Below are 23,679 nucleotides of genomic sequence, written 5' to 3'. Positions count from 1 at the left end.
AAAGATGGGAGCAATGGACACTGGGGACTGCTGGAGGTGGGAGGGAGAAAGGTGAGGGCTGAGGGACTGCCTATGGGATCATTTGTACCCCAAACCTCAATATCATGCAGTGTTCCCATGTGACAGACCTTCACATGTACCCCCGAATCTCAAATAAAAGTTGAAATTATCTTAAAAATTAAAAATAAATAGGAAAAGTACTTTAAGGCTTCTTCCCTTTAAAAAGCTGAAAGTTAAATGGTACAAATTATTTTAATAATAGAAAGCTTTTAAGAGATTATAGTAAAAATGACACTGATGAAAATAATGACGATGATCATGATAACTATAGTCCCAAGCACTGTGCAAAGTGCCTCTCATGAATTATCCAATTTAATCAATGCCACTGAGGAAGCAGTAGCATCGATATTCCCATTGTATAGAATAGAAAATGTATCAGAAGGCCGAACCTCCTCAAGGTCACACTGCTGTAATGCAGCAAAGCTGGGACGTTTCAGCTCACTTCAGACCCTGGACTCATAATAACTACATTATATTGGCCAGGTAATACTGTCATAGTCATCCCCAATAATTCTCTCACTTTCATCAAAACTCAGGTCAATTTCCCATACCACACATAAAAGACACCATGATGCTAAGCGTAGCAGTGTAGCAGAATAAATCCTGAAAAAGTTGCATGTGTAAAGATCCAGGGATGGAGCCTTTTTTCTCCAGTGCCCTATACCTCTGCCTTTCTCTCTCAGTAGTTTTATGACCTGTCACTACTTTAGCAGACAGCACATCAGCAAGTTTGCAGGGTAATCTTTTTGGACTGATCTCATTTATGCTTGTCCATTTCTTGCCAGTAACAAATCTTGTAAAAACACTTAGCGTTCCAGGGCTTTTCACATATAACTCATCTATCTGAAGGTTTAAAAAAGTAATTCACAACACAGCTCTCCATCAAAAGAGGTAATCATTTCCATTTCTGTCTTCATGTAAGATATAATAATTCTGTAATTTATGGGGCCACAAAAGCTCTGTGACTTATATCGTTTGGAGCATAATGTGATCTTCTTTGATTAATAGCTGCCATTTATTCAGAGACTGTGCAGGACACTTTATATTTATTGAACATTCTCACTTAATTCTCACAACAATTGTAAGAGAAGCTATCATTATTTCCACTTTATAGTCGCAGTAACAATTGTAGCTCATGGGGCCAGGATCAAACCTGGGAAACATCAATTATTCTGCCAATGAATAAAAGGGTAGGAAAGTTGATTGCAGGTTGGGTACCATCTGTTTCATATTAACATTTGCTATTTTATAATTTATTTATTCAACCAAGTTTTATAAAGCTTTATTTAGGCACAGTACACAATGAGATTATTGAATTAAACATCTAACAATGGAATACTTAAAAGACATCCTCACCCACAGGCAGTTGCTCAGCTGAATAGCTGCCACAGTGATTCTCCAACCTCCATTCTCTCTCTGTTCCCTCCCATCATTCTAGACCAGGGTTTCTCAACATTGACACTATTGACTTTTAGAGCATGTAAATTCTTGTGAAGTCTGTCCTGTGCGTTGTAAAATTTTTAGCATCATCACTGGCCTCTGCCTGCCAGATTCCAGTAACATCCCCTTCCCTAGTTTTAACAATCAAAAAATGCCTCCAGACATTGTCAAATGGCTACTAGGTTGCAAAATTGGTCCCAGCTGAGAAAATCTGTTCTGGACTGAAATCATACCTAATGTATCCTCATAATACTTACCACACTTCTATATTTAACAAGTAATTCTATCTTCCTTAGTTAAATATAAGCTCTTTAGTGAATGGCTATACCACAAGGACTACACAGCATATGGGACCTAGTTTTCCTTAAAAAAAAAAAAGTTGGTTAGGTCAATATGTAGAATACTCTCAGATAATGTATTTATTAATACTTTTTTATTTTTTTTTTTTTTGAGACGGAGTCTTGCTCTGTCGCCCAGGCTGGAGTACAGTGACGCGATCTTGGCTCACTGCGAACTCCACCTCCTGGGTTCACCCCATTGTCCTACCTCAGCCTCCTGAGTAGCTGGGACTACAGGCGTCCGCCACCACACCCGGCTAATTTTTTGTATTTTTAGTAGAGACGGGGTTTCACCCTGTTAGCCAGGATGGTGTCGATTTCCTGACCTCAAGATCCGCCCGTCTTGGCCCCCCAAAGTGCTGGGATTACAGCGTGAGCCACCACACTTGGCCTTTTAATGTATTTTTTAATGTTTTAATGACATTTCGGGCAGCCAAACAGGGTATTGGTTTTGTTTCCTGGGTTTCTTTTAATTTTGATTTTGTTACATCTAACCTTAAGATAAGTGAGAAGTAAAACTAACAAAAGTGAGAGAGACCTGCTAAGTTTTGTGTTCATCTCAAAATATCTACATAGCAAAGGGCTTTGACTCTTCTTGACAGTCACATATTTGACACTGATTATCTGCAATGAAAATATCAATACTTTAAGGCCACCTTGTAGATCTCCTATCTCCAGAAGGGAATGAGAAAGCATTTTTCACAATACAAACAGCATACAATGTTAATATTCAATGTGATATTAATCATATTATTCATTTTTAATCACTCCTTACACTGTAATTGAGTCAAGGTCAGAAAGAATCTTCCATTTTATTTATCATATTAAACAATAAATGTTATTGCGTGAAATAATTCATGCTATTGCATGAAAGATACGTGTTAGGATAATTGAAAAGACACACAGGGACTGAAAATGAAAGGATGGAAACAATTTCGATGCAAACAGAAAACAACAAAAGCATGCAGTAGTAACTTTACATCAGACAAAAGAGACTTTAGGTTAAAAACAAAAAACAAAAAGAGAGACAAAGAAGATCATTATATAATAATAAAGGGATTAATTCATCCAGAGGATATAACAATTCTAAATATATATGCGGCACCCAGCACCGGAGCATGCAGATAAATAAAGCAAATATTCTTAGAGTTAAACAGAAGATAAAAAACAATACAATAATAGTTGAGGCTTTCAATACCCCACTGTCAGCATTGGGCAGATAATCTAGACAGAACATCAACAAAGTATTGTGCTTAAACTATAAACCCAATAGACCTAATAGACATTTATAGAATATTATATCAACTAACTGCAGAATACACACTATTCTCATCACCACATGGAATATTCTTTGCTACAGACCATATGTTAGGCCACAAAACAAATCTCAACAAATACAAAAAAATTCAAAATAATTTCAAGCATCTTTTCACACCATGATAGGGTAAAACAAGAAATCAGAGGAACTCTAGAAACTGTACAGAGAAATTAAATAATATGCTTCTGAATGACCAATGGGTCAAAGAAATTAAGAAGAAAGTCAAGTTCCTCAAAATAAGTGAAAACGGAAACACAACATGTCAAAACCTATGGAATACATCAAAAGTAGTTCTAAGAGGGAAGTTTATAGCAATAAATATTTACATCAAAAAAAGTACAAAAATTTCAGGTAAATAACCTAACAATGCACTTCAAGGAACTACAAAAGCAAGCATAAACCAAATCCAAAATTTATAGGAGGAAAATAATAATAAAGATCAGAGCATAACTAAACAAAATAGAGACTAAAAAACATACAAAAGATCAACAAAACAGTTTTTTTTTTTAGAACCAAAATTGACAAACTCTTAACTAGGCTAACTATAAAAAAAGAAAATACTCAAATAAATACAATCAGAAATAAAAAAGAACACGTTATAGTTGGTACCACAGAAGTACTAAGGATCATTGATGACTATTATGAGCAACTCTACACTAACAAATTCAAAAATCTAAAAGAAACATAAATTTCTGGGCACATGAAAGCTACTGAGGCCGCGTGTGGTGGCTCACACCTGTAATCCTAGCACTTTGGGAGGCTGAGGCAGGCAGATCACTTGAGGTCAAGAGTTCAAGACATTACATCAAGCCAAAAAGCTTCTGCACAGCAAAGAAAACAATTAACAGAGTGAAGAGACAACCTTAGATGAGAGAAAATATTTACAAACTATTCATCTGACAAGGGACTTATATCCAGAATATACAAGGAACTCAAACATTTCAACAACAATAACAAATCTGATTTTAAAAATGGGCAAGAATCTGATTAGATGTTTCTCTAAAGAAGACATTTGAATGGGCCAGACACTGTGGCTCACGCCTGTAATCCCAGCACTTTGGGAGGCTGTGGTGGGTGGATCACCTGAGATCAGGAGTTCAAGACCAGCCTGACCAACATGGTAAAACCTCATCTATGCTAAATACAAAAGATTAGGTAGGTGTGGTGGTGGGTGCGTATAACCCCAGCTGCTTGGGAGGCCGAGGCAGGAGAATCACTTGAACCCGGGAGGCAGAGGATGCAGTGAGCCGAGACTGCACCACTGCAGTCCAGCCTGGGCAACAAGAGCGAAAACTCTGTCTCAAAAAAATAAAAATAACAAAATTCTAAAAAGACATTCAGATGGCCAACAAATATAAGAAAAAATATCTCAATGTCACAAATCATTAGAGAAATGCAAATCAAAACCACAATGAGATATCCTCTCATCCATTAGAATGGCTATCATCGAAAACAAAAAATAACAAATACTGGCAAGGATGCAGAAAAAGAGAACTTTCATACACTGTTGGTGGGAATATAAATTAATACAGCTATTATGGAAAACAGTAAGGAGGTTTATCAAAAAACTATAAATAGAGCTACCATATGATTCAGCAATCTCACTTCTGGGTATTTGTCTTAAAAAAGGAAGTGGGTATATAAAAAAGGACATCTATGCACCCCTTTATTGCAGCAATTTTGACAATAGCCAAAATACTGAATCCATGTAAGTATCCATCAACAGATGAATGCATTTGTTACATTCACACCACGCCAAGCATAACAGAATACGATTCAGCCATAAAAAAAAAAAAAAAAATGAATGAAATTTTATCATTCATGGCAACAAAAACGAGCCAGGAGGACATTATGTTAAATAAAATATGTCAGGCACAGAAAGATAAATACCACTTTTTTTTTTTTTTTTTTTCTTTTGAGAAGGAGTCTGGCTCTGTCGCCCAGGCTGGAGTGCAGTGGCAAGATCTCGGCTCACTGCAACCTCCGCTTCCCAGGTTCAAGCAATTCTCCTGCCTTGGCCTCCCAAGTAGCTAGGATTACAGGCGCCCACCACCATACTTGGCTAATTTTTGTATTTTCAGTAGCGACAGGGCTTCACCGTTTTGACCAGGCTGGTCTCGAACTCCTGACCTCAGGTGATTCACCCGCCTTGGCCTCCCAAAGTGATGATATTACAGGCTTGAGCCACCGCACTCAGTCCACATATTCTTACACGTATGTGAGAGTCAGAAAAAAAGATCTCATAGAAGTAGGAAATAGAATTGTGGTTATTAGAGGCTGGGAAGTGTAGCGGGGAGGGGAAGATAGACATTGGTTAATGGACACAAAGTTACAGCTATATGGGGAGAATAAGTTGTAGTGTTCTGTAGCGCTGTGGGATAAATACGGTTTAAAATAATTTAAAAATATTTTCAAAAAGCTAGAAGAGAGGATTTTGAATGTTCCCAACACAAATGATAAATGTTTGAGGTAATGGATATGCTAATTACCTTGAATTAATCATTACGCATTGTATACATGTATCAAAATATCACTTTGTATCTCATAAATATGTACAATCATTACATGTCAACTAAAAATAAGAGGAAAAAAGATAAGTCAAAAGAAAACATCCTTCTCATTATAACTATACATCTTAAGGGATTTATTGTCCTGGACAAGCTTTACAAGTTTAAACTACAACAAATCTTTTTGTTCCAGAAAAGTGATTCTTCACTGATATGCCTCTGACTATCAGAATTATTAGCTACCTAAAACATAAAACCTACCTGAAATCTGAAAAAGTAAAGCATTGAATTGAATACAAAATATTTGCCACACCTGGCAGTAGAAATTGCCCACTCTATCTTTGAAAAGTGGGAATTACTTAGCAATTTTGGATACAGTGATCTCTATAATTTTTCTAGTTACTTATAATTGATATATGTATTTATTAGGAAATTAGAGTTTTACTTTTCTCCAGGGATATAAAAGTCTCTCTTGGCCAGGCACGGTGGCTCACGCCTGTAATCCCAGCACTTTGGGAGGCAAAGGTGGGTGGATCAAGAGGTCAGGAGATTGAGACAATCCTGGCTAACACAGTGAAACCCCATCTCTACTAAAAATACAAAATAAATAAATAAATTACCAGGGCATGGTGGTGGGTGCCTGTAGTCCTGGATACTAGGCAGTCTGAGGCAGGCGAATCCCTTGCGCCCAGGAGGCGGAGCTTGCAGTGAGCCTAGATTGCACCACTGCACTGCAGCCTGGGCAACAGAGTGAGACTCTGTCTCAAAAAAGAAAAGCCTCTGTCATGGCCTTCAAAGAGAAATCATTTTATGCGGTGTGTGGTAAAGAATAGTAGTTCGTTAATAGATTACAAAAATATTACCTTGATATATATATATATGTCTTTAAATTGAAAATGAATGCTATATTTGGTTGTTTGTGATATGGAATTGGACACAGTAATATTTTCTATTCTAATGGTACATTTCAAGAAAATAAGCAGTATTTGTATTTTCCAGGAAAATACATTTTCATATGACATTTACTATCCTCACCAACTATGAAGAACTGAGGGCACCTGATTCTACAAATTCTCCAAGGCTTTGGGAATTTTTTCAGCCTCTTAGAATTATATTGAATATATAAATAATAAGCTTAGCTGTTTCTCAATGTTGCCTTAGAAGACAGCAAAAAATTTGACTAAAAATTTAAAAAGATGTTAGAAAGTGTCTAACCATAGCTTACATTTGTATTCAAATCAGTGTTCAAAACAACACCAAAGGTATAGAGCTAGTGTCTTCCCATGCAGTTGTCTTAACACTGAGCTTTCTTTTTTTTTTTTTTTTTTTTTGAGACAGAGTCTCGCTCTGTCGCCCAGGCTGGAGTGCAGTGGCCGGATCTCAGCTCACTGCAAGCTCCGCCTCCCGGGTTTACGCCATTCTCCTGCCTCAGCCTCCCAAGTAGCTGGGACTACAGGCGCCCGCCACCTCGCCCGGCTAGTTTTTTGTATTTTTAGTAGAGACGGGGTTTCACCATGTTAGCCAGGATGGTCTCGATCTCCTGACCTTGTGATCCGCCCGTCTCGGCCTCCCAAAGTGCTGGGATTACAGGCTTGAGCCACCGCGCCCGGCCAACACTGAGCTTTCTTTTAACTGGCAATTTGAAACATGCAATATGCTTGTGTACATTGTGTATTCCTAAAAAAGAGTATTTCTTACATGGTGTTCCTCAAACTAAAAATGGACATTTGGTTCTCAGACCACCCATTATTACCACCAGAAACAGATATACCTCTGAACAGTCTCCAAAGTGATGCTCTAACAGAATATGATATGCCATCCACATCCATGTGAATGGAGCTAAAAGTTCTTTGCTGTAATCTCTGGCATTCTTCCTGTCTGCTACATAATTGTGAAGTTGACTGTTCTGTACTGTTTATCAAAAGCTACAATTGAGGGAGGGCTGTCATTGCGCCTTTTCCCATTCTTGATTAGCTTGATGTGCAGATATCTTCCTTAAGGTCCATAGATTCAAGAGGCATTGCTTGGAGAAGCTCAGTTGTTGTCACGCAAAGCTGTAGATCCCGGCTGTCTTTCCAGTCATAGGCTTATTATCCTCATCTCCAACCCACAATATTTTGCTGATCAACTGGGCAAGATCCTCCCTGTTACGAATCACTATGTTAACTTCTTACTTCCTCTTCTTTCCTTTAAGATGATTATGACAAAACCTCATTTTCTTCTGGCATTCAGAAGACTACGTTTTCCAGGCTTCCTTGCCTACGTGGTGGCAGATTTGGATTCTGTACAGTAAAATGATGGCGTAATGATGTACACCACTTCTACAGCTGCACCTTCAAACCTGGGGCTTATTCCACTCATTTTTTCTCTCTCTCCTTACCTGCCAGTCAGAAGCAGAGGATTCAATGAGGAAACACAAAGGCCCAGAAGAAGATAGAGCCATTAGATATGTAAGACTGGGGCTGGGTCCTTGAATGACTATGAGGAGCAGAGTGCCTTCTCCAGTCTGCACTGGACTGGGACAAGGGCAAAGAAAACCCTTTTATTTTAATAAACCACAGAGCTATGGGGGATATTTATGTTTCAGGCTATGGTAAGAGTTATATAAGACACCAATCTCAAATAAACCATTATGTTATGAATGTTTATGGAACATAATATAACACACACATGCATGCATATATAGAGATATTTTATATATATATACATTTTTTAAATTATTACATTACACAGAGCCATGAATCAAATCACCAGCAAATATTTTTTAAAAGGTAATTTTTCTCACCAATCCCACATATCGAAATCTCCAAAAGTAGAATATCAAAGCTTATATTATTATTTTCTTACTCCACTATAGTCAATTAATACCCTTTGGGAGTTAAGCCAAATCTCCATGAAGCAGAATAACTGGAATGTATTTTATTGACCACCTTAAAACTGCATTTAGAAAGTGAAATTTGAGATATTTCAGGTAATTACAGAGAGAATATTAAAACATTGAAAATATTTTTTCCACTGAAATTTACAGAGTCCTCTATAGATGGAACCATTTCTAGGGCTCAAAATCATAAATTGTGGTACTTTTTATAATAATCTAGTGGTTGTCATACAATGGACATTGTCAAGCATCAATGTTGATGATTCTCAGTTGAGTTTCTCACATCCCTGGCAACATCTGGAATGCAACAGTATAGCTGAAAGCCTGTACTTATTTTTGCATCACCAAATTTACTCAAAGATGTTTTTATGAAATAACAAATTGAACAGGTGAGAAACATTTATGGTAATATTCACAGCAATTATGGAAAATTAGCACACTCTGAATTTTATACTTTATCTTAAATACTTTTTCAAAATCAATTTTTGTTCACAGTGTACCAGTTTACCCCCAACCCATAGGCTGGTGTAGTCATGTACATGCCCCAGTGCTTAGCACTTTTTTGGTTGCATTCACTTGATCATGTTTTCCATGTTTCAGTAGCTGCATGGAAGACTTCAGCCAATGTGTGACCACCATGCTGAGAGTACGTGACTTTTGTCACTTCATTTCACCTCTTACATGATCTTAAATCTATTTGTCATTAAGATTTATTTCCTTGGTATTTTTTGAACCACTTTAAGTTCCTGGAAGACAATGAGAAATCAATCAATTAATAAATATATACTTTATTTATTTCTCTTTATTTTGATTCCACAATCACAAGAAAATTTTCTGGTTTCCAAATGTGCCTCACAGGATCTCTAAACATATCTCTGGAGAGAGAGATAACTATGCTAGAATTCCTGTTTTTGGAAACGTATGTTCCCTTGTGAAAAGCTTTAAGTTTGTACCTGATAATACATTTGCATTTTACCTTCTCTGAGCAGGAATCAGCATTTAGATTGGGTCCTAGACTTGATCAGACCACAGTGCCTTCTTGTATTCTGTGAAGTGTGATCACATAAGTCACCCTTCTTAATGATCACAAAGCTTTCCTGTGAGCAAACTTTGTTACTAGGAAGTTTGAACTGTCTATGGCAGAAGAGAGAGATGGAGATAATTTTTAAATATGATTACTTGTTAATATGAAATAAAGGTTTCGTATTTATAATTTTTGATAACATGAAGTCTCTGTTATCCCCAAATTGAAAACCACCAACTAAAAGTGTGTTTTCTATGTACAAAGTCAAAGCCTATATATATATACACACACACACACACACACACACACACACATATATATATGTAATTTTAGCTGGGTAAATGTGCAGTTTTGTTACATGGATCATATTGCCTAGTGGAGAAGTCTGGGCTTTTAATGTAATCAATACCTAAATAGTGTACATTATACCCATGGAGTAATTTCTCATATCCCTCACCCTCCTTCCACCCTTCTGACTCTCCAAAGACTGTTACTCCACTAAAGCTAAAATCCCCACTTATAAATGAGAACACATGATATTTGACTTTGTGATTCTGAGTTGTTTCCCTTAAGATAATGACCTCCAGTTTCATCTGTGTTACCACTAAAAACATAATTTCATTCTTTTTTATGGCTGAATAGAGTTGTATTGGAGAGAGAGTCAGAGAGAGGAGAGGAGAGGAGAGGACAGGAGAGGACAGGGGAGGGGAGGGGAGGGGTGAGGAAGGGAGGGGAGGGGAGAGGGGAGGGGAGGGGAGAGGAAGGGAGGGGAGGGGGAGAGGAAGGGAGAGGAGGGGAGGAGAGGGGAGTGGAAGGGAGGGAGGGATGGGGAGGGAAGAGGAAGGGAGGGGAGGGGAGAGGAAGGGAGGAGAGGGGAGCAGAAGGGAGGGGAGGAGGGGATGAAGAGAAAGGGAGGGGAGGGGAGTGGAAGGGAGGGGGGAGGGGAGAGGGGAGGGGAGAGGGGAGGGGAGGGGAGAGGAGAGAAGAGAGGAGACAGAAAATTTTCTTTATCCAATCATCTGTTGTTGCACACTTAGGTTAATTCCATATCTTCGCTATTGTGAATAGTGCTCTGGTAAACACACATGCTGGTATAATATTGCTTTTTACTTTTCCTTTGGGTAGATACTCAGTAGTGGGAATGTCAGATCAAATGGTAGTTTTAGTTCTTGAGAAATCTCCATACTGTTTTTATGACTTTTAAGTTCATGTGCAGGTTTGTTACATAGGTAAACTTGTGTCATGGGGATTTCTTGTGCAGATTATTCCATCACCCAGGTATTAAGCGTAGTACCAATTAGTTATTTTTTCTGATCTTCTCCCTCTTCCCACCCTACACCCTCTGATAGGCCTCATGTGTGTTGCTTCTCTATGTTTCCATGCATTTCATCATTTAGCTCCCACTTATAAGTGAGAATATGTGGTATTTGGTTTTCTGTTACTGCATTAGTTTGCTAAGGATAATGACCTCCATTTCTATCTATGTTCCCACAAATGACATAACCTCATTCTTTTTTATGGCTTATCATATTTCATGGTGTATATGAACCATATTTTCTTTATGGAGTCTATCATTGATGGGCATTTAGGTTGATTCCATATCTTTGCTATTGTGAATAGTGCTGCAATGAACACACGTGTGCATGTGTCTATATGATAGAATAGTTTATATTCCTTTGGGTATATACCCAGTAATGGGATTGCTGGGTTGAATAGTATTTCTATCTTTTGGGCTTGGAGGAATAGCCACACTGTCTTTCACGATGGCTAAACTAATTTACATTCCCACCAACATATAATGGTTGTGCAATTTGCATTTCCACCCACAGTGTATAAGTGTTCCTATTTCTCTGCATCCTCACCAGCATCTCTTATTTTTTGTCTTTTTAAAAATAGCCATTCTGACATGGATAAGATGACATCTCATTGTTGTTTTAATTTGCATTTCTCTGATGATTAGTGATGCTGAGCATTTTTTGATATGCTTGTTGGCCATTGCATGCCTTCTTTTGAAAAATATGTATTCGTGTCCTTCGCCTACTTTTTAATAGGGCATTTGATTTTTTGTTGTTTAGTTCTTTGAGTTCCTTGTAAATTCTAGACATCAGTCCCCTGCTGAATTTATAGTTTGCAAATATTTTCTCCTATTCTGCAGATTGCCTATTCACTCTGTTGGTTGTTTCTTTTGCAGTGCAGAAGTTTAGTTTAATTAAGTCCCATTTGTCTATTTTTGTTTTGTTACTTGTGCTTTTTCAGTCTTAGTCATAAATTCTTTGCCTAAACCAATGTCCACAACAGTTTTCCCTAGATTTTCTTACATTATTTTTATAGTTTGATGTCCTACATTTAAGTCTTTAATTGGTCTTGAGTTGATTTTTGTAATAATATATAGTGGGAGATAGGAGTCCAGTTTCATTCTTCTGCATATGACAATCCAATTTTCTGGATTTCAGTTTTCACTTACTCAGAAGGGTATCATTTCCGCAGTGTATATTTTTGTTAAGTTTGTCAAAAATCAGTTGGCTATAAATATGTAGCTTTATTCTTGAGTTCTCTATTCTGCTCTATTGATCTATGTGCCTTATTTTTATACCAGTGTCATGTTGCTTTGGTTACTATAGCGTTGTAGTATAATCTGCAATTGGGTAATGTGATGCCTCCATCTTTTTTTATTATTATTATTATTTTGTTTAGAATTGCTTTGACCATCCAGGCTCTTTTTTGGTTCCATAAGAATTTTAGTACTCTTTTTTCTAATTCTGTGAAAAATGACATTGGTATATATATATATTTTTTTCTCCCCTCCCTCCCTGACCAACATTGGTATATTGATAGGGATAGTATTGAATCTGTAGACTGCTTTGGGTGGTAAGATCATTTTAACAATATTAATTCTTCCAATCCATTAGCATGGGATGTCTTTTCATTTGCTTGCATTATTCACAATTTCTTTTATCTGTGTTTTGTAATTTTCTTTAGAGAGGTATTTCACCTTCTCAGTTAAAAATATTCCTAGGTATTTTTTGTACCTATTGTAAATGGGATTACCTTCTTGATTTGGCCCTCAGCTTGATTATTATTGGTGTATAGGAATGCTACTGATTTTTGTACATTAATTTTGTATCCTGCAGCTTTACTGAACTCATTTATCACTTTCAATAGTTCTCTGGTGGAGTCTTTAGGATTTTCTACATATAAGATAATATAATCAGCAAACCGGTAATTTGACTCCCTCTATTCCATTGTGGATGCTTTTTATATCTTTCTCTTGCCTGATTGCTCTGGCTAGAACTTCCAATAATATATTGAATAGGAATAGTGAGAATGGACATCCTTGTCTTGTTCAGTTTCTAGGGGAATTGCTTTCAACTTTTTCCCATGCAGTGTGATGTTCGCTGTGGGTTTGTCATATGTGGCCTTCATTATGTTGAGGTATATTCCTTCTATGTCTAGTTTGTTGAGGGTTTTTACCATGAGGGAATGCTAAATTGTATCAAATGCTTTCTCTGCACCTATTGAGATGATCATATGGTTTTTGCCTTTAACTCTCCTTATGTGATAACAGCTTATCACTTAACTCCATAAGCAAAATTGCTAGGCCAAAGAACATGACCAGTTAAAACCTCCCTTGTCTAACCTCATGTTAAAGTAACTTACATCACACACAGCTTTTTGCTCTACAAGTAATGTAAATTGCAGCAACTCTAAAACTGGCTCTTCTTAACAATGTACATGTTTGTTAAAGAATTTTGGACCTGTTCGAATGAAAAATTTTGATAAATACTGGCATTTTTATTACCTATTTAGCATCTCTTGTTCATGTGACACTCTGCTTGTAAATTACTTTAATTCATATTTGGCTATTAAAATAATTTAATTCATATTCAGCTACCCAGTCCCATCCCAGCAGGAATCAATATGCAACTTGATAATATAATATTGAAACAGATTATTGGTTCAATCATAGCTACAAGATTTGGAAATTATATACTATTAAGAGGTACTTTAGTTCTGATAAAAACTATTCAGAAGCCAGGCTAGAAGGATAATTATTTGGTGTAAAAAAACCTGGAAATCCTGGGAGAAGTATCTGAAGGAAAGACAGAAATATTTTACTTCTTTTATTACATTAAACCGCTTAAGTGACATTGTGGATTAATATTAGTTTATACATTGTTTAAATGATGGGGTCACACATTTACAAAAGATCTATAGTATTCAGAAAGTCAGTTAATATTTGACTGTTGGAACAAAGGTATGGTATAAACCTGAGTGATTAAAAACATAGAAATAATTAACAATTATAAAAAATAATTATGAGGCTTCTTTTGCTTTTTACCAATTAAAATCTAAGAAGAAAATGAAGAAGAAAAAAGGGGAAAGAAGAGACCAGTTTGTAGAGAATGTTTCTGTGTAATCTTTAATTCACTGTATACAAAAGGAGATGTTTTAATTCATTACTTCATTGACACTTTATCACGTAAGAAAATGTCCTTTTTTCTCCAAGTCTTGCTTAAACATTATACTGATTCCCCTTTACCTAGAGCATTGGTTGAGTAGGAATAAGTCTCCTGTTATCCTTGAGGGCCATGGAATATACTCAAATCACCTTTATTTTATTTAATGAAGACCTGAAAACTGAATGTCACCTTTGTACATATTGTATGCTCTCACTGATAATGGCTTCATTTGGCATGAATCAAATGATAGCTCAAAAAGTCTTCACTTTTCAGTAACAAGGTAGAGAATTTAAAAATTATCATATATGTTGAATTATTCAATAAATAACCATGAATAATTAATGCCAAGGAGTGCAACAAAAGCCATCACAGCTTGCTTTACTGAGACTTTCCCTCAGAAGATAGGCGTTATTGATTTTCAAAAGAGAGCTTTGGAATTGGGAGCCCAAAAGCAGTAAGTGAAGCAATTTATATAAGAAGTCTGTACATGAATAAATAATAACAGAACGAATGAGTCACCTCGCTAAAGAAATACTTCATGGCAGGGGTTGAAATAATGGTATATTGAATATATTTTCAGTAACTGGCCATTCACCTACAATAACTCAAATGTGTTGAGTGATCATAGAGCCAAAATGAGGCTGCAATTAGAAAGATGTTGGAGAGGAAATTTTGCACCAGAGAGAGGCGAATGCTGACCTGGCATCCATCCATTGGTTTGAGTTAGATTCCTATAGAGGTGATAATTGGGTCTGCCTCAGGAATATTAATTCTATCTCCTCTTTGTTCACAGTACTTAGGTACTTTCAAAGATAATTCATTTTCCATAGTGGGGTAAGGGTGGGAGAAAAGTATAGTGGATAAAACCCATGAGCTTTAGTTAGGATTTTACAACTGTAATCTATGATATGACGATTATATTAGTTAGATCAGTTACCAAATTTATTTGGCCCACATAGCTTTAAAGGTCTACCTGCCTAGACAAGAGGTTTAAGGTCAATTCATTCTTAATGAAATTCCAAGTTACAACAAGGAGACAAACATCTGAATCAAATATATGCTTGTTTGTACTTTACAACCACATGACTATCCTTTCATTCATTACATTAAGCCTCTAAAACAAAGAAGTCTGTATGCACAAGTTCAGACTAAATTATTATTCTGAATTAGAAAATAACTAAATAAGCATAATAGCAAACAATTCGTAGCAATTACTACATGTCAGCTAAGGTTATAAGCCAGAATTCAGCATTTTTTTCCTGTAACGAGCCACATAATAAATAGTTGCGTCTTTGCAGCCTATACAGTGTCTGTCACAACTACTTAACTCTGCCTTTATAGAGTGAATTAGTCATAAACAGTGCAGTAACAAATGAGCACAATTGTGTTATTTATGAACACTAAGTATATGGACATTAAATTTCATAGAGTATTTCATGTATTGCAAAGTACTGTACTTCCTTTTAATTTTTTCAATCTTTGAAAGATGTAAAAGCTATTTTTAGTTCCTCGACTATATAAAAACAAGTGGTAGGCCAAATTTGGCCCACAAACTAGTTCCCCAACCATTTGGGTAATTGTGTGTACACATACACACACGTATACACACATGACATTTAATCCTCACAAACCAACAAGGAGATCCTGTTATTATCCCCACTCAGAGGATGAGAAAATTGTGTACAAGAATATTAAGTAACTTGTTTAGTCATACAGCAAATTAATGAAAGAAAAGTATTTGAACTGGCTTTAGAGTTATGTCCTTAAAAAGTCTTCTAGGCTAGCATAGCTCTTCCTTGAAATGTACAGGCAGCACTGTATTTCTTTCACTTGTAAAACCTGTTGGAAATATTTTACACCCACGTGCTGTTTTCTGGTGCTTGGCATCTGTGAGTAACCAGAGCTAAGACTTAAGTTCCTTTTAAAACCTTGTCGTACTTTGCCTTCAATTCTAGTCAACCCTACCACTACCTGAAATAATGGGCACCCAGAAATAATAACTGAATTAAAAACATTGTGCATGAGAAAGTATGTTGGGTAGAATTGCAGCCCACAAGAAGCTTCTGCCAATTTCTTGATTAGCTTTACCGCAAACTAAACAAAACAAAGAATGTAGTTCTACAAGAATGAAAAATAGACCTACAAAATGTTCTTTCATTTTAACATCTGTGAGAATGCCAGGGACAATTACACTACTTCCTTATGTAATCAATTACAGATTTGGATATTTGATTCAACTAATTGTCCATTTCAGAGTTGATCATCATTTTGGAAGATTACATCTATTTCTTAGTCATATTATCAAACACGAGAAGTACAAATACATTAAGAAAATTAAATCCTGAATGGTTATGCAATCTAAATGGCATTCGAGCAAGTCCTTTACTTTTTCACAAGCTGCAAATTCCCTCACTTATAAAACTGATTATCTCTCGTCTCACTGGCTGGCACAAGAACATATAGAATTAAATACAAGAGGGGCACCATTCACAATGATGGCTGTGAGTTTAGCCTTTCACATTTCTAGCGAGACCAGGGCTACTGGGAATCATAAAGGGAATAGTCAAACTGTTGAGGACATCACCTGATGGCATGAAAACAAGTCAGTAAGAATAGGTAGAAGCCAGGGGTGGTTGCTCATGCCTGTAATCCCACTTAGGGAGGCTGGGCTGGGAGGATTGCTTGAGACCAGGAGTTTGAAACCAGCCTGGTCAACATAGTAGATTCCATCTCTACAAAAAATAAAAAATATTTAAAAAAATTAGCCATTTATGGTGGCACATGCCTAGCTGTTCAGGGAGCTGAGGTGAGAGGATTCCTTGAGCTCAGGACTTCAAGGCTGCAGTGAGCTGTGATTGTGCCGCTGCACTCCAGCTTGAGCAATAAAGCAGACCCTGTCTCAAAATAAGAAAAGAAAGAAAAAAGGTGGAAAAATTGATTTTTATAACATCTCAAAAACTTACTCCAGTATCTTCCAGCCCTTTCTGAGACTGGCCTAATTTTTGTGCTTTTGATATAAGCCCTTTTCTTCCTGTTCTACACTCAGTGCACATGGGGAACAGCTGGTCACCCTCCTCATTACAATTTCCCTCAAATAGATGATGGCAGTAATTAAGTTACATTTCAACTGTGCTCTCCAGACTCAGTAATTCAAGATACTAAATTGTAACATAAAATTCTTATGAAATTACCTCATTTCTAATTTTAGCAAACTACATCATTAGCTACATTAAAATCTGGATTTCCCTCCTTAAAATGGAATGTCTGCTTAGTAGAAACTTTCTCTCCTATGTGTGGTAACCCCAGAGGTGACATTGGAATCAAATATTCATTCACTCTTTCATAAAATACTGTTAACAAAAGTATCTTTTGTGTGGCAGGCTCTATGCTATAGGCTGGGAATGTAACAGAAAAAGCACAGAAATAGACCCTGCTGCAATGAAACTTTCATTCTGGTGGAAAAGAAGGAAAGAAAAAGTAGATAACTGCATATTGTTATAGATGCTATTAAGTAAATAGCATCTTGGTCAAGAGACCAAGATAAAAAGAAAAGAATGATCCACAGGAAGAGGGATACAAAATTTCAGTTCTGCTATTCACTCACTTGGGTAAGTTATCTAATTTCTCGAAGCTTTTGTTTCCTCATCTGTAAAATTGACAGAATAATATCATCTCCTGCACAGGGTTGGTGGGGCAGGGCCAAGGACTTTATAAAAACTCGTTAATAATAATGATGATGATTACACTAGCTATCATTTATTATTGCTATTTTCAACAGAGAGACAAAAGTCAGAGTGACCATTTTGGTCACCAAGAATATAATCTGGAGGCATATGCTGGGAAAAAAAAACTAAAAACAAACAGAAAATACCTACCATCCAACCCAACAACCCTATTACTGGGTAAATACCCAAAGGAATATAAATCATTCTATCATAAAGACACATGTGCACGTATGTTCATTGCATCATTATTCACAATAGCAGAGACATGGAATCAACCTAAATGCCCATCAGTGGTAAACTGGATAAAGAAAATGTGGCCCATCGAATATAATGCAGCCATAGAAAAGAACAAGATCATGTCCTTTGCAGAAACATAGATGAAGCTGAGGGCCATTATCTTTAGCAAACTAACACAGGAACAGAAAACCAAATATCACATATTCTCACTTATAAGTGGGAGCTAAATGATGAGAACACATGGACATATAGAGGGGAACAACACACACAGGGGCCTATCGGAGGGTGAAGTGTGGGAGGAGGGAAACCATCAGGAAAATTAGCTAGTGGGTACTAGGCTTAATACCTAGTTGACGAAATAATCTGTACAACAAACCCCCGTGGCATGAATTTACCTATATAACAAACTTGCACTTTACCCCTGAACTTCAGTTATAAAAAAGAAAATTCAAAGCTTCATGTATAATTAAAACATGTACACATAAATTATTTCATTGATTTTTGTTATGCATCAGTTAAATTGATAAGTTATTGAACTAGTATACACAGGGTGGGTCAAACGTTTTACAGATAGTTTCCGTTCACTTCATGTACTACAGAAAGACATTGTCAAGACTCCGCTCTGTGCCTTGACAAGGCACACATAATGTCTACCCTTAAGCAATTTATCTTCTGTTGTACATAAAATCACCAATAAATGTGAAATAAAATAAGAAAACAAGGCTAGGTATTTAGAGTAAATCATTTCCCTTTTCAAAAGTATAATTTTACTATTGGCATAATGTGCAGCTTAATTTGCACGATCTCTAAAAGGACCTCCTAAAGTTAGTATTCTTAATTCTACACTTCTGGGGTAGTAATCTATGTAATGAAACTAATGATAGGCACACAGATCTTTTCCTGGATATTTGCTTAAGGTTGCAGTTATTACCAGTAATAAAACCTTAATGAGATCTCAAGTTTCTAGATGACAGTATATGTTGTACTTGCTCTTTTTTTTCTTCCTAAATCATCGTCTCAAGGATATGCTTATTTCTAGAGGAGAACGATCTGAGTTGCAATATAAGTTCCAGTATTCACCGAATGTGTGACTTTGGGAAGACTGTTTCTTCGTGTAAAAAAAAAGAGTTATCAAAACACCCACATTAAAACACTGTTGTATGAAAGGCAATAAGGCAATAATAAAAGGCATGGCTTTTTACTGATAATGTCTTAATAAACATTGGCCAATTATTATTCAAAGATGCTTATTTATATTCTCCAAATATAAAATGTATGGCAGGAACAGTGATTCATGCCTGTAATCCCAGCCACTGGGAAGACTAAGGCGGGAGGATCACTTGAGGCCAGAAGTTTTAGACCAGCCTTGGTAAAGAGTGAGACCTCAGTATCCAAAAATAAAACAAAACCAAACAAAAAACAAATATAAAATGTGAATAGCAATAAAAATGGCACAGATTTTGTACCATTAAAAGCTCATATCCATGGCGAGAGGAGACATTCAACATTATTAATAATAAAAACAAACAGACAATATCCACAATAATAATTACATCAGTTTCCCGAGTTATTGTCCACAAAAATACGAGCCTTAAATGTTTTGCTGGAAGCAAAATCAAGGCTGGTCTTTAACTTTGTATTCGTGATAACACGATAGCGCATTAAACTCATTGACCAACGGAATCCCAATACCAAACAAAACTTGCAGAGAGAGAAATATTTCAACAAGTTGGAGTCATGGAGCTTTGACTAGAACATATTCATAGCACTGTAGGGAATGCAGCAGCAATAGCGTAAGCATTCCTACATAGAATTATTTAGGGCTATACATTTTAACAGGGAGCCCATAAAGGCATTAAAGTGCATTAAATATGTATCTTCACATGTTTAGATCCATTACGGTTTATCATCTCAAAATAAAATATGAAAATTGCCTACTCCCTAAGTATAAATTAATAAGATGGGTGAAAGTGTTTCCAGAATATCAGCAGTATGCACACACTGATTCAGTACGAAAACTGTTATGGATGTTCTCTTCTCTACAATTGCTCTGAAAACTAATGCAAAACAAAGCAACAAGCCAATACAGTATCAGCCTCCCCAGTATTTTTAAGTTAAAAGTTTATTATGTGGCAATTATTAAGGCTATAGTAGTGGGTGTTGCATAAGATAATTAGTGGGAGTATAATTTAAATCAAGAGTTCAGAAACAAAAGCAATGCATTATCAAATCTTGTTTTTGTGGTTAGGGTAGCCTGGAGGCAAAATCCAGGGTCATTTTCCTTCTCAAGAGAGAAATTCCTAAGAGGAGAATAATCTCATATACTAGTCAAAAAGAAAATATCAAAACTAGTCCTGTTGTGGCGAGGCATGGTGGCTCATGCCCCTAATCCCAGCACTTTGGGAGGCCAAGGCAGGCAGATTACTTGAAGTCAGGAGTTTGAGACCAGTCTAGCCAACATGGCGAAACCCTGTCTCTACTAAAAATACGAAAAAAATTAGCAGTGTGTTGTGGCACACACCTGTAATCCCAGCTACTTGGGAGGCTGAGGCAGGATAATCGCTTGAACCCAGGGAGTGGAGGTTGTGGTGAGCTGAGATCGCACCACTGCACTACAACCTAGGCGACAGAGTGAGACTCCATTAAAAATAACAACCACAACAACAACAACAAAAACACTAATACTGTAAAATAAGAGAACAGAAAATAGAAGCTCAGTGTGGATAATTGTGGAAGTAAAACATAATTCCGTATTTACATTGTTAACTTAAATTTCTTTATGACCCATTGCTTGTTGCACATCTTCTTGCTTGTGCTATGAGTTGACTTAAAAGCACTTCCTGGCACTAAGCAGAAAAGATTACTAAACAAAGCCATAGCACCAGAAACATCAGATGCAGTCTAAGCTCTTTATGGGCTTTGAAAAACTCTCTGGGCTGAGTGCGGTGGCTCACACCTGTAATCCCAGCACTTTGGGAGGCCGAGGCGGGTAGATCACAAGGTCAAGAGATTGAGATCATCCTGGCCAACATGGTGAAACCCCGTCTCTACAAAAAATGCAAAAATTAGCTAGGAGTGGTGGCATGCGCCTGTAGTCCCAGCTACTCAGGAGGCTGAGGCGGGAGAATCACTTGAACCTGGGAGGTGGAAGTTGTGGTAAACTGAGATGGTGTCACTGCACTCCAGCCTGGCGACAGGGCGAGACTCCGACTCAAAAAACAAAACAAAAAAAAAAAAAGAAAAAGGAAACTTTCCGAATTGCAGACATTCACCCTTCTCTCCACTGTCTTTCACTCTTGAAATTTCAGAGTTGATCAATATTTATCCATCAGTGTTCATTTACAGATCCAGATCAAGAGAGAAGTTATACATTAAAAATATATAAAATAGAAAAGAGAATATTCAACAGAAGGAAGAAAGTGGGTTTTTATTTTACCTCCCAGCCACTTCAGTAATTGTCAGAAGATAATTTTGTCCATTTTGCAAACAATTTAGATATAAACCTTGAAAACTAATTTGATACTTTTATTTCGGGCAATGTAGCAAATTAGATATGATAAGAAACTACCTCACTACACAATAGCTAAAGATAATAAATAATACATTTTACAAACTCTTTGCTGAAGTAAAGGGAAGTCCCCAGAGTCCAAAAATAAAACAGCAACAGAAATCCAGAGGGGTAAGCCAAGGTTTTAGTGATCACATCAAGTGCACAAAAGGCATTCCCCAAATCCACATAACATGGAGAGTGAATCATAAATCTCCCACATAATGCTGAGTCCCCCATGGTAGCAAACCTTCTGTGCAACTGTAAACTAGGAAAAAAAAAAATATTACTCCACGAGGGGACCTGGAGGAAAATCGTCTTAACTCTAAGTACAGGAGAAAAACAAAGTGTCCCATGAGGAATTATAATTATTCACTGGCTATCATTTGCCTTCAGACCCAAATTCAACTCAAAACTTTAGTTTAAACCATTTAGGTTGATGATACTCCCAGATATCTGGAAGGGAGAACTCAAATAATCACTGGAAGCATACACCAATTATCTAAAACTCAGGAACCGCCTACCAATAAAGTTCTAATAAATATTAGAATTAAAATAATAAAATAAGGTAGATAGAAGGGTCCATGAGCAACAGTCCAGAAATAACAGTTATATGCAGAATGTATTTAAGGAATAAAAACTATAAATTAAAAATATGAGGGTGGATAAGAGACAATAAAAATGAATCATTTAATGAATCATTCAAATTGAAAAAATATACTTCATGATTCATATACAAACATACATATGACATATATCATAAAGACACATACTAAGTGGAAATTCTGAATAGCAGAACAGGGAAATTCCATTGACTAGAAGACAGAATTATAGAAAATGCCCAGAATAAACCACAAACAGTCAAAGAGATGGAATATCTGAAAGAAAATCTGAGACAGATAAGACAATGAGAAGCTGTCATTCCAAATTCTAGAAGTTGGAATTCCAGATAATGTAAGTAGCAATAGTGAAAGAAATTATTGAGAATTTCCTCAAACTGATAAAACACAAAGAACTTCAGATTTTAAGGTAATATTTAATCTTAGGCAAGGTAAATAAAAGGAAATTCACTAGAGAAAAAGACAGTTGATCGTTTTTTAAAGACATTGGATTGAAAGTTGCATGGAGCAGTATCATACAGAGGGACACTATCATTTAAGAATCACAGTGATCTAGTGAGTTTCACAATCACACAGAGAGAGAGAGAAACTCAGAGTTTACCTGGAACAGATCCTTACCAGGGAAGATATTTTAAAATAAACTTTAGGAAAAAGAAACATTATTCCAAGAGAAAGAGCTGAGATTCACAAATGAGTGAGCAAATAAATTTCTAAACACAACAGAGAGAATATAAATAACCAATGATAGTATTAAGTTATAATAGTAGTGTATTATGGTAAGTGTTTAAAAAAAGAAAGATAAACTAAAATGCTGGATAACATCTAAGTCAACAGATAAATGATCAGAGTTAACGTATCTAAATTCTTTTATTTAAAAAAGAGTAAAGAAATTAATGAAAGTTAGAATTTATAACTAAAAATAAGTATATTATATTATCTACCAATGCAAGAGAAATGCAATGTGTCACTTCCAAGACACTCCTGGGAGGTAAGATGAAGGGAGAGTTGAATAAAGGAAAAGAAAATCAAGCAATTTACCCAAAAGAAAACTGCATAAAAGAAAAAATTTCTTAAAACTTCTAAGAAAAAATGAAAACCACAACATAAAATTGAAGATATATATACCTTCAATATATATTGAAATTGGCTAAAATCCAGTATTATTAGGTTGGTGCAAAAACTTAGTATTTTGTACTATTTTAACTTGGTACTTTTGCACCAAGTTATTAAAATAAAGACTCACAGACTATATCACAGTAAACAAATGCCTAAGTTTTTAAATAAAATTATATCCAAATTATAAGAAAATATAAAGACAAAATTGAAAGCAAAAGGACAGGAGAGAGGAAAATATTAAAACAAATAGCAAAATAACATAATAGAAAATTTAAAATAAAAATGCTTGACTGCTATATAGACAAAATAACACAAAAATCATTACTAGAAACAAAGAACATTCTTCTAATTTATATTTTTGTTTATTGTGTATACTTAATGCACAAGATAATTAAGAACTCTCCTAGAC

The sequence above is a fragment of the Macaca mulatta genome, chromosome 20, assembly GCF_049350105.2.
Source record: "Macaca mulatta isolate MMU2019108-1 chromosome 20, T2T-MMU8v2.0, whole genome shotgun sequence".
Taxonomy (NCBI): domain Eukaryota; kingdom Metazoa; phylum Chordata; class Mammalia; order Primates; family Cercopithecidae; genus Macaca; species Macaca mulatta.
This window is presented reverse-complemented; position numbering follows the sequence as displayed.